A 19444-nucleotide genomic window follows, 5' to 3' on the forward strand; every position below is an offset into this window, starting at 1 on the left:
ATTTTTTTAGCTTACGCAATGTAGACTGCTAGTCCTGTGATCTTCTTAGACTGAATCATTTATGATTATATATTTTTCCCTTTGAACAACTAGAAACAACTTTAGAACTTTCAAACATTTTAAAGTGAAAACTGTATCCTATATTTGAATTTTTTTAATCTCTGGAGTTAAATTAGTAGAAGGCACTAACTACTACAACAGATGCTCACAAGACACAAGACTTTATAGTTAAAGCAGAGAAATGAAAAATATACTTAATAGAAATAATCTCATTCTGTATTTAATTGTGCTGGATCTAATCTGTGGTGCCTGGTATTTACAAGGGTATTCAGAAAAATATTGTTCTGTCTGCGCACACTTCCTTCCAGCAGATACTGTACACAACTCAATGTCATCATCTCTACTGATATTCATTTGAATGTCATCATTCTATTTTGAGCATTTAGCAAGATTCTGAAAAATATTAATTAATATAGTGAGAAAATTTAGTTCAATCATTTGTTGTCACCACTGCTAGTGAAACTAAAATATTGAAAATCTTTTATCTTCTGAGTGACTGGACTATTAGACACAGGAACAGAATGAGATTTTTTGGCCCAGATGACTAAGCATTAAAATTAAAATTTTAGGAAAAAAATCTCATCAAGTAAGTAATAAAGTCCAAAACTGCTATTGGTATCTTTAAACTTTGCCAATGTGGATGTAAGAGTATGTTCGCCAATCCTGTTGAGTGGGAATCTGCAGTATATTTGAAAAGAGTTGGAAGTTTGGTGAAGTGATTTTATTCTCTGTTATCTATGAAACCATTTGCATAATGAGAGACTAATTGACTATTAGTAAATAATATTCCATTGGAGTATTCTACGGTTTCCATATGCTCTTCTAACAATGACAACAACTAATTTACCCAGCCTTGATTTTAAATCATCGCACAGAAACAGGGCTCTTGTTCGTGCCAACTGGGATGCCTAGCCATGCCAATCCCATTTGCTGGCATTTTAGCCCTTATGCTCCACGCTTTTCCTATCTAACTATCTGTTCCAAATACTGACCATAAGACATAGGCGCAGAATTAGGTTATTTGGCTCATTGAGTCTTCTCTGCCATTCAATCATGGCTGATTCTTTTATTTTTCCCCTCCTCAGCCCCACTCCCCAGCTTTCTCCCTGAAACCTTTGAACCTGTGGCCAATCGAGAACCTATTAATCTCTGCCTTAAATACACACAACGACCTGACCTCCACAGCTGCCTGGGGTAACAAATTCTACAAATCACCACCCTCTGGCTAAAGAAATTTCTCCACCTCTCTGTTTTAAATGGATGCCCCTCTACTCCGAATGCCCTCAAAGCTCTCCTTTTAAATGAGTGCCACCAAACTGCGAGTAACCTCCTTACTGTGTGATGCTCTGCGGACTGGAATGACTGATTAAACATTGTAACTGCAGGTGCCTACATCAGTTTCTCTGTCAGCTCTTTTCATATCACCACCACCCACTGAATGAAGACTTTACTCCTCACAGAGTTTAAATTTTAAATGTCTTTAAATGTCTTCCTGCTTAACTTAAAACTGTACCTTCTAGTTCTAGATACTCCAAACCTGGAATAAAGAGTCCAGCTGGCTATCCTATCTGTTCCTTCCTTAATTTTATAAACCACTTTATGGTCACTTACGAGCCTCCTGCGACCAGTGAGAATAAACCCAGCTGATCCAATCTTCCCTTACAGTACAGCCACCCATCCCAGCAGCATGCTCACAAATCTCTGTCGTAGTTTTAGAGCACTACAGCAGTGGTCCCCAACCAGTGGGTCGCAAAGCATGCGCCACTGGGCTGTGAGGAAACGATATGATTTGGCGATACGAGTCAGCTGCACCTTTCCTCATTCCCTGTCACGCCGACTGTTGAACTTGAACCCACACGAGGCCATCAGCCGCCTGAACGCAGTGATACCCTGGCGCCAGGGATCAGCGGTTGGCCTCGGGCGGCCGGCGGGAAGCGCCGTTGGCACCGGCCCGGAGCGCGGACAGATGGGCGCCGCCTCCGAACCTGTTCAGCACACCGAATGTTCGTGGGGAAACCGGTGCTAAAATATTCGCAGACGACCTAATTCGGGCTCAGGGATTCGTAAGTAAGAAAGCAGCTACCTTGCCGCGATGGACTGAAAGTCGTCCCTCGAGCCAAACTTTTGTCGGCCGATAGATCCTGCAAGGGGTTGCGGGCACACGCCCTGTCGCACGCCTCGCTCGGTCGCTCGCTCCGGACTGCGACCTCCGACCCTCACCTTGTCCTCTCACTGCTGTGTTGCAATGATTTTATAAGTTCATACGAGGTAAATATGCGCTGTGTGTTTAATATCCAAACGTAACTTAAACTGTTATGATTCTATTGAGTTATAAGTTCGTTATAATTGATTTATCACTATGTTCATGCGAGGTAAATAAGCGCTGTGTGTTTAATATTAAGTTCGTTAGATAAACCCTTTTAGAAATGAAATTGAGTGTATTAGGCATTTATAAGTGACTTATAGTGGAGTTATCACCTATATTCCGGTCGTGATTAACACCCCGCTCCCCCCCCCCCCCCCCCCCCCGGTCGGCCGGTCCGCAAGAGTATTGTCAATACTGTATTAAACTGGTCTGCGGTGCAAAAAAGGTCGGTGACCCCTGTACTACAGCACAGAAACAGGCCCATCAGCCCATCTAGTCCAAGCTGTCCTATTATTCTGCCTTGTCCCATCGACCTGCACCTGCACCATTGTTTACTGCACTTCCTGTATTGATTCCACATTGTTTCTGTACACAATACTTTAAATGCTATCTAATTATTGTTTTGTGGAGAACCATAGAACATTACGGCACAGAAACAGGTCTTTTGGCCCTTCTTGGTGGTGCCGAACCATTTTTCTGCCTAGTCCCACTGACCTGCACCTGGGCCATATCCCTCCAAACCCCTCTCATCCATATATACCTGTCCAAGTTTTTCTTAAATGTCAAAAGTGATCCCGCATTCACCACTTCATCTGGCAGCTCATTCCACACTCCCACCACTCTCTGCGTGAAGAAGCCCCCACTAATGTTCTCTTTAAACTTCTCCCCCTTCACCCTTAACCCATGACCTCTGGTTTTTTTCTCCCATATCCTCAGTGGAAAAAGCCTGCTTGCATTCACTCTATCTATACCCATCATAATTTTATACACCTCTATCAAATTACCCCTCATTCTCCTACACTCCAGGGAATAAAGTCCTAACCTATTCAACCTTTCTCTGTAACTCAGTTTTTCAAGTCCCAGCAACATCCTTGTAAAGCTTCTCTGCACTCTTTCAACCTTATTAATATCCTTCCTGTAACTAGATGACCAAAAATGCTCATAATACTCCAAATTTGGTCTCACCAATGTCTTATACAACCTCACCATTACATTCCAACTCTTATACTCAATACTTTGATTTATAAAGGCCAATGTACCAAAAGCTTTCTTTACAACCCTATCTACTTGTGATGCCACTTTTAGGGAATTATGTATCTGTACTCCCAGATCCCTCTGTTCTACTGCACTCCTCAGTGTCCTACCATTTACCTTGTTTGTTCTACCTTGGTTTGACCTTCCGAAGTGCAACACCTCACACTTGTTCGCATTAAACTCCATCTGCCATTTTTCTGCCCATTCCTCCAACTGGTCCAAATCCCTCTGCAAGCTTTGAAAACCTTCCTCACTGTCCACTACACCTCCAATCTTTGTATCATCAGTAAATTTGCTGATCCAATTTGCCACATTATCATCCAGATCATTGATATGATGACAAATAACAATGGACCCAGCACTGATCCCTGTGGCACACCACTAGTCACAGGCCTCCACTCAGAGAAGCAATCCTACACTACCACTCTCTGGCTTCTTCCATTGAGCCAATGTCTAATCCAATTTACTACCTCACCATGTATACCTAGCGACTGAATCTTCCTAATTAACCTCCCATGCGGGACCTTGTCAAAGGCCTTACAGAAGTCCATGTATACAACATCCACTGCCTTCCCTTCATCCACTTTCCTGGTAACTTCCTCGAAAAACTCTAATAGATTGGTTAAACATGACCTACCATGCACAAAGCCATGTTGACTGTTTCTAATAAGTCCCTGTCTATCCAAATACTTGTAGATCCTATCTCTTAGTATTCCTTCCAATAATTTACCTACTACTGATGTCAAACTTACCGGCCTATAACTTCCCGGCTTACTTTTTGAGCTTTTTTTAAACAATGGAACTACATGAGCTATCCTCCAATCCTCGGGCACCTGACCCGTGGATATCGACATTTTAAATATTTCTGCCAGGGCCCCTGCAATTTCAACACTAGTCTCCCTCAAGGTCCAAGGGAATATGCTGTCAGGTCCTGGGGATTTATCTACTCTGATTTGCCTCAAGACAGTAAGCATCTCCCCCTCTTTAATCTGTATAAGATCCATGACCTCCCTACTTGTTTGCCTTGTTTCTATAGACTCCATTCTGGTTTCCTTAGTAAATACAGATGCAAAAAAAACCCCATTTAATATCTTTCCCATTTCTTTTGGTTCCATACATAGCCGACCTCTCTGATCTTCAAGAGGACCAACTTTATCCCTTACTATCCTTTTGCTCTTAACATATCTGTAGAAGCTCTTAGGATTATCCTTCACCCTGACTGCCAAAACAACCTCATGTCATCTTTTAGCCCTCCTGATTTCTTAAGTATTTTCTCACTCTTTTTATACTCCTTAAGCATCTTATTTCCTCCTTGTTGCCTATACATGTTATACATCTCTCTCTTCTTCTTTATCAGAGTTCCAATATCCCTCGAGAACCAAGGTTCCTTATTCTTATTCGTTTTGCCTTTAACCCTGACAGGAACATAGAAACTCTGCACTCTCAAAATTTCTCCTTTGAAGGCCTCCCACTTACCAAACACATCCTTGCCAGAGAACAACCTGTGCGGGATCTCCCTGTGGCCACACACTTCAATTCCACAGACCACTCCCACTCCGACATGTCTGTCCATGGCCTCCTCTACCGTCAAGATGAGGCCACACGCAGGTCGATGGAGCAACACCTTATCTCCCACCTAGGTAGCCTCCTACCTGCTGGCATGAACATTCAACTCACAGACCTCCGTTGATACCCCTGACCCCCCCCCTTACCCCCAAACCTATCTATTATTTTAGTCTGGTTCTCTTCCTCTCTCTTTTTTCCCCCTCACTATAATCTCACCCCAGCCCTACCTTTCTTTCTCTTTTATTTCCCATAATTCTCCACCTTCCCCCTAGCCCATTTCCCTCCAGCCTATCACTTCCTAGCTCTCTACTTTATCCCTCCCCGCACTTCTTATCCCCTCTCGACCATCCCATGTTACTTCACTCCTGATGAAGGGTTTCGGCCTGAAATGTCGTCACTACCTCCTCCCATAGATGCTGTCTGGCCTGCTGAGTTCTGCCAGCATTTTGTGTTTTTATTTATTTCCAGCATCTGCAGATTCACTTGTATAACCTGTCCCAATCAATGCTTTTTAGATCTTTTCTCATTCCTTCAAATTCAAACCTTTTTCCAGTTTAGAACTTCAACCCGAGGACCAGATCTATCTTTATCCATGATCAAGTTGAAACTAATAACGTTATGATCACTGGAACCAAAGTGTTCCCCTACACACACTTCCATCACCTGCCCTAATTCATTTCCTAATAGGAGATCTAATATTGCATCCTCCTTAGTTGGTACATCTATATATTGATTTAGAAAATGTTCCTGAACACATTTCACAAACTCTAACCCATCTAGACCTTTAACAGTATGGGAGTCCCAATCAATGAGTGGAAAATTAAAATCCCCTACAATCACAACTTTCTGTCTCCTGCAGTTGTCTGTTATCACTCTGCACATTTGCTCCTCCAATTCTCTCTGACTATTGGGTGGTCTATAATACAACCCTATTAATGTGGTCATACCTTTCCTGTTTCTCAGCTCCACCCATATGGCCTCAGTAGACAAGCCCTCTAATCTTTCCTGCCGAAGCACTGCTGTAATATTTTACCTGACTAGCAAAGCCACCCCCCCCCCCCCCCCCATCCTTCATCTCTCTGCCTCCATCACATCTGAAACATCGGAACTCTGGAACATTAAAGCTGCAACATAATATCCCAACGCTTATGTTCAGTGCCTTAACTTATGAAGGCAAGCATACCAAATGCCTTCTTCACTTCCCTATTCACCTTCCAGTGAGCAATGGGCTTGCACCATAAGTTATCCCTGTTTATTAACACTCCTAAGATCCCTGCCATTTAGTTTAGATGTCTCTACCAGCAATTTATGTCCCAGCGTGCATACACACACACTTATCTGCATCAAATTCTGTTTGCTTCTACTATGCCCCTTTGCCCATATTTCCAGCTGATTGACGTTCTACTGTATCATTGGATAGCCTTCTTATCTATGACTCCACTACCATTCATGTTAACTGTAAACTTACTAAATAGACCAACTTCATCTGCACCTTTCAGCTCCGATCTTAATATTACATCAAATGTTATAGACTCACTGTCAAAAATAACACATCTACAACCACACCCTTCCTCTCATCAGAAGGTAGCTTTAGATCCAGGTTTGTCAACATGCCTCAGATCCCTTATGCCTTAAACTTCTGGACAATGTACCACGAGGGCCATAGTCAAATGCCTTATTGAAGTCTCTGTAAGCCATAGCTGCTGTGCTCCCTTCAGCAAATTTGATAGCTATCTCCTAAAAAAAGCTTGAACAGATTTGTGAGTCTTGACCTCTCATCACAAAACCATGTTGACTGCTAATGACTTCCTGCTTTTCTCAGTGAGCATAAATCCTGAACTAACTTGCCTATCAATGATGAAAGGCTTACTGGCTTGTAGTTTCCAGGCTTATACCTACTGCTTTTTTTAAAATAAAAGAACAACTTCAGCTATCCCTCAGTCTTCTACAGCTGATAAAGTTGCAAAGATTTCCATCAGTTCATCAGCAATCTCCTCCCTTGATCTGCTTAGCATCCTTGGATAGATCCTCTCAAGCTCTCACCCTCGTGTGCACCAGTACTTTCAGCAGTTCCTCCTTTCTGATGACATGCTCTAGAATATCAATGCACCACTCTCATAACTCTTCAGCTTCCACATCTATCTTCTTGGTAAATACAGATGGAAAGGATTCATCTACGACCTCACTCATGTCCTCTGGTTCCATACATAGATGACCTCTTTGGTCCCTTTGAAGACCCACTCTTTCCTTAACTGCTTTGTTGTTTCTAATATACTTACAAAAGAATTTAGGATTTTCCGTACTCCGGCTTGCTAAAGTTGTTTCTTGGACCCTTTTTGCCCTTTTAATTTCTTACTTAAGTTTACTCCTATATCCCTATGAATCTGAATGGACCTGATCAATTCCAATTTCCTATACCTACCAAGGGTTCCCTGATCACACTTCAATACTCTTCAATAACCAAGTTCCACAACATTACCATCTTTGTTTTTTACCCTTACAAGGACATCTTGTCTCTGAACTCTTACTTTTAAATCATTCACCTCTGGCAGCTGCTCTCAATCTACAATACATGTATAGGAAAAATCCCCTCAGCTTATTCTTTTTACTTTCTGCTTTCTTTTTTTTTTGGGATGAACTGAAACCCAAAATGATGATTTCCTGATTTCTAAGGATAAGTGATTTAGATGTTTTAAATAGCCTTCAACTCACTAGGGGCAAAAAAACAATATTTTGGACCAGAGATTACATTTGAAGTTAGGAAGCAGTAGAGATTGTGACCTTGGATAGTAAAATAGTTAGTACAAGCTGAATGACTGGTGTTTGGAATAACGCTTTATCTCCTACATAGTAAATCCAGGCCTAACATGTTGGGGCAATATAGATAGTTGGAAGTTTAAAAAAAGGCTCAAAATGTCACATTGGAATGAAAAGAAAATTTTATGTAAGGCATGTTCTGGTGCGCCTAGCAATAATGATAAAGGGCAAATCATAAACACGAGATGTGAAAGGGCATTTTGTTGCTAGAAAAAAAAGGAAATTTAAAGCTAATTGGCTGACCCAATTTGAGTGGCTGATACAGCAATTTAAAATGTGACCTATATTAAGGAGTAAATTAATTTAACGTAACTCTGCTTTCATTTCCAAAATCATCAAAGCATATGAGACATTTGTTATGCAACACTACAAGATCAGATAGCTAGGGCAGCTTTATGGTTTTGGCACTGGGCCAGCAACACAAATTCCTAAAAGTGAAAGACTCTCTGTAATATGTTGAATGGAATTGAACGAATCTGTTAATTTATGGTTAGGCACTAAAAAGGGAGAAAAAAGCTGTAACTCCTGTTTTAAAAAATCAGTTCAGTGATGGAAACCTGTTTGGAATGCCAATAAATGCTGCTTTCCAAAAACATTAGTAGACTAAAATGTATTATCATTTCTTGAAAATCTACTAGCCTAATAAGTATGAAATTTTATGGAGGATTTCCACTGCAAGTAATGGTATAGGTCATGTTTTCATGAAAAGGTCATTTTATACAATAGTTCTGCTATGAATGAAATTGTTTTGTGTGTTGTCTTCATAGTGAAATGATTTTAAAGAAGTCTTTCAAATTTTGCTGTCCTGTTTCCGATGACTGCATTTTATTTGTATGTGGTCATGTGAATCTGTGATGGGTTACTTGCAGAATGGTCTGTACGACACAACATGCCATACCAAGAGCCCATTTACTGACTTATCATGTGGGGTTTTCAACACCTTTGACAAATTGTCATCACAGCCAGAACTTCTTTAAAAGAGCAGCAAGTGTGTTGTCTGGCAGAATTGGGAGGAGGCTTCATTTGCAGCCAGGAGGAAGGGCAATTCATCCTGTGAATGTCAAGCTCCTCTCCCTGGGAGTTAGCAGATACAGCATGGACCAAAATCACAGGGATGCTGACCTACTTGGGTCAACATTCTGGGTCTGACTCCAGATTCAGGCTCATATCCAGCAGATGAAATGTACGGTTGGATATACAAACGTTTGTAGATCTGATACTGTATAACACTACATTCATAACACTTGTGGGCACAGGTCCCTTGCTGAATGCCACTCTGTACCGTATTGTTGAGCACAGATTTCTGTCCATATAAAATGGGTATAGCACTGGTAGACAAATATTTGTAACTGAATAATATTGGGACAACAAACTATGAACACAGTCTGTCAATGAATACAGATCATGTACTAGTTGTCACAAGTCTGTTAACATAGGGATAGTACTAATAAGTACTAATCTGACATTATTTAACATTGAGGTACAGTACTGGTAAGCACTGGTCTGTTACTAATAATATGGATATAACACTAGGGACAGTTCCATGTGCAAGATTTGAGTACAGCAGTGTTCAGTCAAAGATCTGTCAGTGTGCAGCTGTCACCAATTCTCACTGGCATTACTACAATGTTTTGTAAAGCTGGGGTAGGCACTGAGGAATGTAAGAGTTTACATTACCCACCCAACAGGTGCTCAACTCCAGGTTTTGTTAGAGGCAGACATGTGTACATGAAATGATATATTGTATCCTGGTTATTCAGGGAAGAAGAAAGAAACCTCCTTCCTATTCTTTAAAAAAAAAATTAATTAAATTTGCAAATAGGTTACATAGAATAGAATAGAATAATATCAACCCTCCCCCCTCCCCTTAACCCCTCTCCCCCAACATTTCCCTATCTGAAAAAAAAGAAAAAAAAGAAAGCAAAAAGAAAGACTGCCTGGATATCGGAAGATCCCCACATGCTCCATGGAATTCAAAATAGCTTTAATATATATATATTTCTTTTCCCCAGATGACCAATAACTTTATCTTCAGAGTGCCTATATATTTAATCCTATCTTTTGTAAATAAGGGTGCCAAATTTTCAGAAATATGTCATATTTATTTCTTAAATTATAAGTAATTTTTTCAAGTGGAATGCAGCTAAAAATTTCATTCTTTCAAAGATCTATACTTAAGTATGAATCCAATTTTCAAGTAACTGCAATAGCCTTTTTGGCTACTGCCAATGCAATTTTTATGAATTCTTTCTGATATTTGTTCAATTTAGGTTTCGGTTTTATCCCTTCAATATCACCTAATAAAAATAATATTGGGTTATGTGGAACTTGTGTTCCAATAAAACTCTCAAATTTGTCCAAAAAGGTTGAATTTTAAAACAAGACCAAGTAGAGTGTAAAAAAAGTACCAATTTCTTGATTACATCGAAGACATTGATCAGATAAATTTGGGTTTAATGTATTTATTTTTTGTGCTGTAATATATAATTGATGTAAAAATTGTATTGTACTAATCTAAGTCGGACATTTATTGTATTTGTCATACTGTCAAGAAATAATCTTCACCAACTTGCTTCATCAATTTTAATATTCAAATCAGTTTCCCATTTTTGTCTTGACTTATGAATTCCTTGTTTAATTGTCTGTTTTTGAATCAAATTGTACATACAAGAAGTAATTTTTTAAATTTTTCCTTTTTGATTTAAAGTTTCTATTTCATTAGGTTTCGGCATTAACATTGTTTGACCCAGTTTATCTCTTAAATAAGCCCTTAATTGGAAATAACAGAAAAGAGTGTTATTGATATTTTATATTTATTCTTTAATTGATCAAATGTCATTAATATACCTCCTTCAAAACAGTCTCTTATATATCTAATCCCTTTTTGAAACTAGCTATATAAAAGTTGGTTATCTATTGTAAAAGGAATAAGTCTATTCTGAATTAGAGGTCTCTTTGCTAATAAAGATTTCTTTATCCCATCATCAACATTTGATGATGAGATAAACATTTGATGATAAGATGGAACATCTTATTCTATAGATCAATCAAATGTTTTAATATAAGGGATTCTTCTTTTTCCCATATCCATTTAGATTTGCATTTATATATAAAATCTTCTGGTATGTTTTCTTCTATTTTATCTAATTCTTTTCTAATCCATGCCGGTTTATCTTCATCAAAAAATGATGCAATAAATCTAAGTTGATTTGCTTTATTATAATTCTTAAAGTTTGTTAATTGTAACCCTCCTAGGTCAAATTTCCATGTCAATTTTTCCAATGATATTCTTGACATCTTACTTTTCCAAAGGAACTTCCTCACACATTTATTTAACTCTTGAAAAAACTTCTGCGGTAGTTGTATTGGTAGTGTTTGGAATAAATATTGTAATCTAGGGAATATATTCATTTTTACAACATTGACTCTACCTACTAATGTTATTGGTAACATCATCCATTTATCAAGATCTTCTTGAATTTTTTTCAATAATGGCAAATAATTTAATTTATATAAATTCTTTATATCGTTATCAACTCTTGCACCTAAATACTTTATACCATTTATCAGCCATCTAAATTGAGTTACTAATCAACATTGACTATAATCTCCTTTAGTAAGGGGTAAAATTTCACTTATATCCCAATTTATTTTATACCCTGATACTTTCCTATATTCTTCCAATCTAGAAGATAATTTGCACAACAAATACAATGGGTTTGTTAGATAAATCAAAACATCATCAGCAAATAGGTTAATTTTATATTCCTCTTAATTAACTCTGAAACCCATAATATCTGAGTCAGTTCTAATTAATTCAGCTAATGGTTCTATCGCCAATACAAATAAAGCAGGTGATAATGGACAACCTTGTCTAGTTGACCTTGTTAACTGAAATGATGTTGAAATTTAGCTGTTTGTCATTACTTTAGCTTTGGGACTAGTATTTAAGGTTTTAAACCAATTTATAAAAGATATTCCTAATTCATATTTTTCCAATACCTTAAATAAAAAATCCCATTCCAATCTATCAAATGCTTTTTCTGCATCTAAAGCAACTGCCACACTCATTTCCTTCCTCTTTTGTGCCAGATGAATTATGCTAAGTAACCGAGTTACATTATCTGCCGATTGATTTAATGAATCCTGTTTGATCCATATGTATTAATTTTGGTAAGTATTTAGATAATCTATTAGATAAAATCTTTGCTATTATTTTATAGTCTGTGTTCAATAAATAAATAGGCCTATATGATGTTGGCTTTAAAAGATCTCTATCTTTTTTTGGCAATACTATTAAAATCGCTGTCAAAAAAGATTCTGGAAGTTTATGTGTTCTTTCCGCTTGATGTATTAACTCCATAAAAGGAGGAATTAATAAATCTTTAAACTTTTTATAAAATTAAGGTGGAAAACCATCTTCTCCTGGAGATTTATTATTCTGAAGTGATCCTAGAGCTTCTTTGACCACTTCTAATGTAAAAGGCATATCTAATCCCTTCTGTTCTTCCGAATTCAATTTTGGGAGAGTTATTTGTGATAAAAACCTTTCTATCTCAACAATATCATTTGGTGATTCTGATTGATATAATTCAGAATAAAAACTTTTAGAAGTTTCATTAATTTCTAAAGGTTTAGAAGTAATTTTATTTACACTTGTTTTAATTGCATTTATCATTTTGGAAGCCTGGTCTGTTTTTAACTGCCAAGCAAGAATCTTGTGTGATCTTTCACCTAGTTTGTAATATCTCTGTATAGTTCTCATAATTGCTTTTTCTGTTCAGTATGTCTGAAGTGTATTATATTGTAGCTTCTTATTAACAAGTTGTCTTTGTTTTTCTTCTGTCATATATCTTTGAGATTCTTTTTCTAATTTTGTAATCTCTTTTTCCAATTGATCTGTTTCTACCATATATTCCTTCTTAATTTTAGAAGTATAACTTATTATCTGGCCCCTCAAATATACCTTCATCGCTTCCCATAATATAGATTTATCATCAACTGAATGTGAGTTTGTATCTAAAAAAAAACTGAATCTGTTTTTTCATAAAATCACAAAAATCTTGACATTTAAATAATATTGAATTAAATCTCCATCTGTAAATCGGTTCCTCCTTATCCATCATTATCATTGTCATTATCAAGGGGGAATGATCTGACAATATTCTTGCTTTATATTTCATATTTTTCACTCTATCCGGAATATTCATTGATAATAGGAAAAAATCTATCCTTGAGTAAGTTCTATGTCTATTTGAGTAAAATGAATAATTTCTTTCTCTTGGGTTAATTCTTCTCCATATATCAATCAAATTTAAATCTTCCATCAATTATAAAGTTAATGTTACTACTTTTGATTTTGTAACAACCTTTGTTGACCTGTCTAAAACAGCGTCTAGACAAAAGTTAAAGTCACCACCTATTAATATTTTGTCATGTGAGTCAGCCAAATTCAAAAAGGCCTCTTGTATAAATTTTGCATCATTTTCATTTGGTGCATAAATATTCTTTCTTTCTTTTCAAATCTTTTTATTAATTTTTAAGAAAAACATAAGTAAAATATAAGTACAAAACATTTGAGAGTACATAATAGATTAATTAACAATCAGATATGTATTAATCAATACATACAGTCTCCCAAACTCATAGTATTAATGTAAAGGAATTAAGAAAAAAAGACCCCCCCCCAAAAAAAACAAAACAAAAAAAAAACAACTAAAAAAAGAACTAACCAACATGGGCAATTGCATAATGTTGAATACATACAGTAGTGCCGATGACTCCCAACCTCCATCTACACAATTCAGGATAGTAACAATAAGGTTCAGGATCAGACCATTTAATTCATATGAAAATGTTGAATAAATGGTCTCCAAGTTTCCTCAAATTTAACTGAAGAATCAAAAACCACACTTCTAATTTTTTCTAAACTCAAACAGGAAATAGTTTGAGAAAACCACTGAAATACAGTTGGAGGGTTAATTTCTTTCCAATTCAGTAAAATAGATCTTCTAGCCATTAGTGTAACAAATGCAATCATTCATTGGGATGAAGCGGATAAACGCTTATATATCTATCATTGGTAGACCAAAAATTGCGGTAAAAGGATGTGGTTGGAGATTAATATTTAAGACTCTTGAAATAATATTAAAAATATCTTTCCAATAGTTTTGTAAACAAGGACAAGACCAAAACATATGGGTCAACGAAGCAATATCAGAATGAAATCTATCACAGGTTGGATTAACATAGAAATAAAATCGAGCAAGTTTATCTTTAGACATATGAGCTCTATGTACAACCTTAAATTGTATTAGAGCATGTTTAACACAGATAGAGGATGAGTTTACCAATGATAAAATTTTTTCCCATTGCTCAGTAGATATAGGGCAATGCAATTCTTCCTGCCATTCCTTCTTAATTTGTTCTGCTATATCTGGTTGTACATTCATAATCATATTATAAATGATAGCTACTAAACCCTTTTGACAAGGATTGAGAGCTAAAATTCTTTCTGTAATGTTCAATGGACATTCTTTCGAAAAAGACTTTAGTTCATTATATAGAAAATTTCTAACTTGTAAATATCTTAAAAAATGGGTTTTAGATAAATTATATTTATTAGATAACTGTTCAAAGGACATAATGTTATCATCCAAAAACAGATCACGAAAACATGTTATACCTTTTGTTTTCCATAAAAGAAAAGCTTGATCTATAGATGATGGTCAGAAAAAGTAGTTAGATATTATAGGACTTGACAGCATAAACTTATTCAAACCAAAAAATTTACGAAATTGAAACCAGATTCGTAATGTATACTTGACTATAGGATTAGTTATCTGTTTATTCATTTTGAATAATGAAAAAGGAAGTGAAGATCCTAAGATTGAGATCAATGAGAAATCTTGCACAGATTTACATTCCAAATTTACCCATTGTGGGCCAGCAACTGTAGTCGATTCTTGTGTCCAAAATATCAAATACCGTATATTAACTGCCCAATAGTAAAATCTTAAATTTGGTAGAGCCAAGCCGCCCTCCTTCTTAGGCTTCTGTAAATATTTTTTACCTAGCCTAGGATTTTTGTTCTGCCACAAATACGAAGATATTTTAGAGTCAACCATATCAAAAAAAGATTTAGGAATAAAAATTGGTAATGCTTGAAATAGATATAGAAATTTAGGTAGTATCATCATCTTAATAGCATTAATTCTGCCTACCAAAGACAAAGATAGTGGGGACCACCTATTAGCAAGTTGCTTAATTTGATCTATTAAAGGTAAAAAATTAGTTTTAAATAAATCTTTATGTTTTTTAGTAATTTTAATACCTAAATAAGTAAAATAATCTGTAACAATTCTATATGGTACCTGATTATAAATTGAAGTATGCATATTTAATGGAAAAAGTTCACTCTTATTAAAATTCAATTTATATCCAGAAAAATTACTAAATTGAGCAAGCAAAGAAGAAATAGCAGGAATAGATCTTTCAGGGTCAGATATATATAATAACAAATCATCCGCATATAATGATACCTTATACATCGTCTCCCCACGGGTAATACCTAAAATATTGAGTGATTCACGAATGGCTATAGCCAAGGGTTCTAAAGCAATGTCAAATAATAAAGGGCTTAAAGGACAACCTTGCCTTGTACCCCGAAATAACTGAAAAAAAGGGGATCTTTGATTATTGGTGAAGACCGAAGCTAAAGGTTTCTGATATATTAATTTAATCCATGATATAAATTTTGAACTAAAATTAAAATGTTGCAATGTATTAAATAAATATGACCATTCAACTCTATCAAATGCTTTTTCGGCATCTAAAGAGATGACACATTCTGGGATTTTAGATGAAGAGGTATAAACAATATTAATTAATTTTCTAATGTTAAAAGATGAATAGCGATTTTTAATAAATCCAGTCTGATCCTCAGAAATAATCCGAGGCAATATATTTTCTAATCTAATAGCCAAAATTTTACTAAAAATCTTAAAATCCGTATTCAGCAAAGATATAGGCCGATAGGATGCACATTCAGTAGGGTCTTTATCTTTTTTAAGAATTAAGGAAATAGATTGTGGTAGTTTACCTATACTTAATGCATCTTTAAAAATTTTACAAAGCCAAGGAGAAAGTATGGAAGAAAAGGATTTAAAAAATTCTGCAGAAAAACCATCTGGACCCGAAGCTTTACCCGAGTTCATTGAGAAAATAGCCTTTTCTATTTCAGACTCCGTAATAGGTGTGTCCAAAAATACACTATCCTCAACAGTTACTTTTGGAATATTCAATTTCCTTAAGAATTCATTCATTATAGAAGAGTCCTTAGTACATTCTGATTGATATAAGGAATTATAAAAATCTTGGAAAGCTTTATTTATCTCTTTATGATCAATCGTCAAAGTACCATCTTGTTTGCGAATCTTAGTAATTTGTCGCTTATCCGAAACAATTTTCAATTGGTTAGCTAGTAGTTTACCAGACTTATCTCCATATGTATAGAATTGAGCTTTCGATTTAATTAACTGACTTTCAATCGAGGAGGTTAATAATAAACTATGCTCCATTTGAAGTTCCACTCTTTCTTTATAAAGTTCTTTACTAGGGGTCAATGAGTAGATCTTGTCAATTGCCTTAATTTTATCAACTAATGTTAATATTTTAGAATCAGTTCATTTCCTAACTCTGGCAGAATATGAAATAATCTGTCCATGAATATATGCCTTAAAAGTATCCCACAAAATTCCACTAGAGATCTCTGCTGTAGAATTTATTGAGAAAAACAAATCAATTTGCTGTTTAATAAAGTTAACAAAGTCAGAGTCCTGCAGTAAAACAGGATTAAACCTCCAACCTTTAGTACTAATATATGAATCCGTCACCTTAATTGATAACTTCAAAGGTGCATGATCAGATATAGCAATAGAGTCATATTTACAATCCATAACATCTGTAAGTAAATGCTGATCAATGAAAAAGTAATCAATTCTTGAATAATTATGATACACATGGGAAAAGTATGAGAACTCTTTGTCATTAGGGTGTAGAAAACACCAAATTTCACAAATAGCTGAATCAATCATAAAGGAATTAATAAGAGAAGCCGATTTATTTGGAAAAGTTTGAATGGGCTTGGATCTATCCATCAAAGGGTTTAGACAACAATCATAAATATTCATAAGTCCATAATTCTGAAAAGATTTGACAATGTATAATCACATATCTCCCCACAGAATCAATTAATACATTTTGTATTTTCATTTGTAAAGTTTTATTAACCAAAATTGCAACTCCCCTCGCCTTTGAATTAAATGAAGCTGCAATAACATTTCCGACCCAATCTCTCTTTAATTTCTGATGTTCTATCTCTGTTAAATGTGTTTCCTGTAAAAAGGCTGTATCTGTTTTCATTTTCTTAATGTATGTTAAAATTCTTTTTCTTTTCACCAGTCCATTAAACCCATTAACATTAAAACTTAAAAAGTTCAGTAAATTAGTCATTATTTTTAGCAAGGTTACTCCAATCTATAACAATACATGATATTTCAGCTCTCATAGTACCTTGGAGAATCTTTTTAAAATTCTCCATGTTGCTATGTGTCTCTCCCCCCCCCCCCCCGATCATCCAGGCAAAGAAAGAAAGTTGGAAGAAAGATAGATTGTAAAGAAAAAGATAACAAAATACCCCCCTACTAATGTTGTGAATGAAAAAAAACCCCACAACATTACCTCCCCTCTGTTGTCATGGCAATTGCCATGATTACACACGCGAATCCTGTAGCGATTCATCAGAAATTCCCCCAGCTCCCCAGTAATGCAAAAAATGGCATATGTAAGAGAAGAAAAAAAATATCACCAGCCCAATTAATATTCCTCAAATTTTTACCTTTCTCCCCCTCTATCATATAATTAAGAGTATATTTGTATATTCTTCTGTCCTTAAATATCCATCAAATCCATTCACTATCTCAGTCTTCATCTTTAATCTATTTCACTTCCATAAATTCTTAGCTGTGTCTAGCGAATATTTGGGACTTCTTGTGCAAACTCCTCCGCTTTCCGATAATCAGTAAAAAATCATCTTTTTTTGCCATCCAAAAAAATTAACAGTGTTGCCGGGTGGCACAGTATAAATTTATAACCCTTTTCCCATAAGACTTTCTTCACTGGATTAAATTCCTTCTTTCTCTTCAAAAGGTCATAACTTATGTCAGGATAGAAAAGAACTCTTTTCCCTTCTATCATCAATGGCCCGTTTCTCTTTCTGGCACATTGGGCAGCTGCCTTCAGGATCCTTTCTTTATCTTGATATCTTAAACATTTTATCAAGATTGGTTGTGGGTTTTGATCGTGTTGAGGTTTTGGTCTTAAGGCTCTATGAGCCCTTTAGATTTCAATTAACTGATTTCCCTCTTCCATTTCCTAATTTTCCGGGATCCATTTTTGAAAAAATTTTATTGGATCTTCTCCCTCTGTACCTTCTTTAAGACCAACAATCTTAATATTATTTTGTCTGCTAAAATTTTCAAGCGCGTCCACTTTTTCCAACAACCGTTTTCTTTCTGATGTCAAGGGAAGGATATTATCTTCCGTTTTGTTCACTCTATCAATGGTGTCTCCCATTATTTCTTCCAGCTTTTTAACCTTCTTATCTGTTTACTCCTGTTTTTTCACAACTTTATCAAACATTATAGACCTGTCAGTTTGACATCAGTGGTGGGTAAATTAATGGAAAGTATTCTTAGAGATAGTATTTATAATTATCTGGATAGACAGGATCTGATTAGGAGTAGCCAGCATGGATTTGTGCGTGGAAGGTCATGTTTGACAAACCTTATTGAATTTTTTGAAGTAGTTACGAGGAATGTTGACGAGGGTAAGGCAGTGGATGTAGTCTATATGGACTTCAGCAAGGCCTTTGACAAAGTTCCACATGGAAGGTTAGTTAAGAAGGTTCAGTCGTTAGGTATTAATGCTGGAGTAATAAAATGGATTCAACAGTGGCTAGATGGGAGATGCCAGAGAGTAGTGGTGGATAATTGTTTATCGGGATGGAGGCCGGTGACTAGCGGGGTGCCTCAGGGATCTGTTTTGGGCCCAATGTTGTTTGTAATATACATAAATGATCTGGATGATGGGGTGGTAAATTGGATTAGTAAGTATGCTGATGATACTAAGGTAGGAGGTGTTGTGGATAATGAGGTGGGTTTTCAAAGCTTGCAGGGAGATTTATGCCGGTTAGAAGAATGGGCTGAACGTTGGCAGATGGAGTTTAATGCTGAGAAGTGTGAGGTTCTACATTTTGGCAGGAATAATCCAAATAGAACATACAGGGTAAATGGTAGGGCATTGAGGAATGCAGTGGAACAGAGAGATCTAGGAATAACAGTGCATAGTTCCCTAAAGGTGGAGTCTCATGTAGATAGGGTGGTGAAGAAGGCTTTTGGAACGCTGGCCTTTATAAATCAGAGCATTGAGTACAGAAGTTGGGATGTAATGTTAAAATTGTACAAGGCATTGGTAAGGCCAAATTTGGAATATTGTGTACAGTTCTGGTCACCGAATTATAGGAAAGATATCAATAAATTA

The 19444-nt window shown here is 36.1% G+C and overlaps 1 long non-coding RNA gene across 1 annotated transcript in view; it reads left to right on the top strand.

Annotated features, from left to right (window-relative positions):
- The first annotated feature begins 1903 nt into the window (after positions 1–1903).
- Positions 1904–19444, top strand: part of LOC140726748 (uncharacterized) — a 67839-nt gene continuing 50298 nt past the window's right edge. Inside the window, exon 1 of the long non-coding RNA XR_012098708.1 lies at positions 1904–2328. This is a non-coding gene — a long non-coding RNA (uncharacterized lncRNA). The remainder of the gene's footprint in view (positions 2329–19444) is intronic.

Source organism: Hemitrygon akajei, chromosome 4 (genome assembly GCF_048418815.1).
Source record: "Hemitrygon akajei chromosome 4, sHemAka1.3, whole genome shotgun sequence".
Classification (NCBI taxonomy): domain Eukaryota; kingdom Metazoa; phylum Chordata; class Chondrichthyes; order Myliobatiformes; family Dasyatidae; genus Hemitrygon; species Hemitrygon akajei.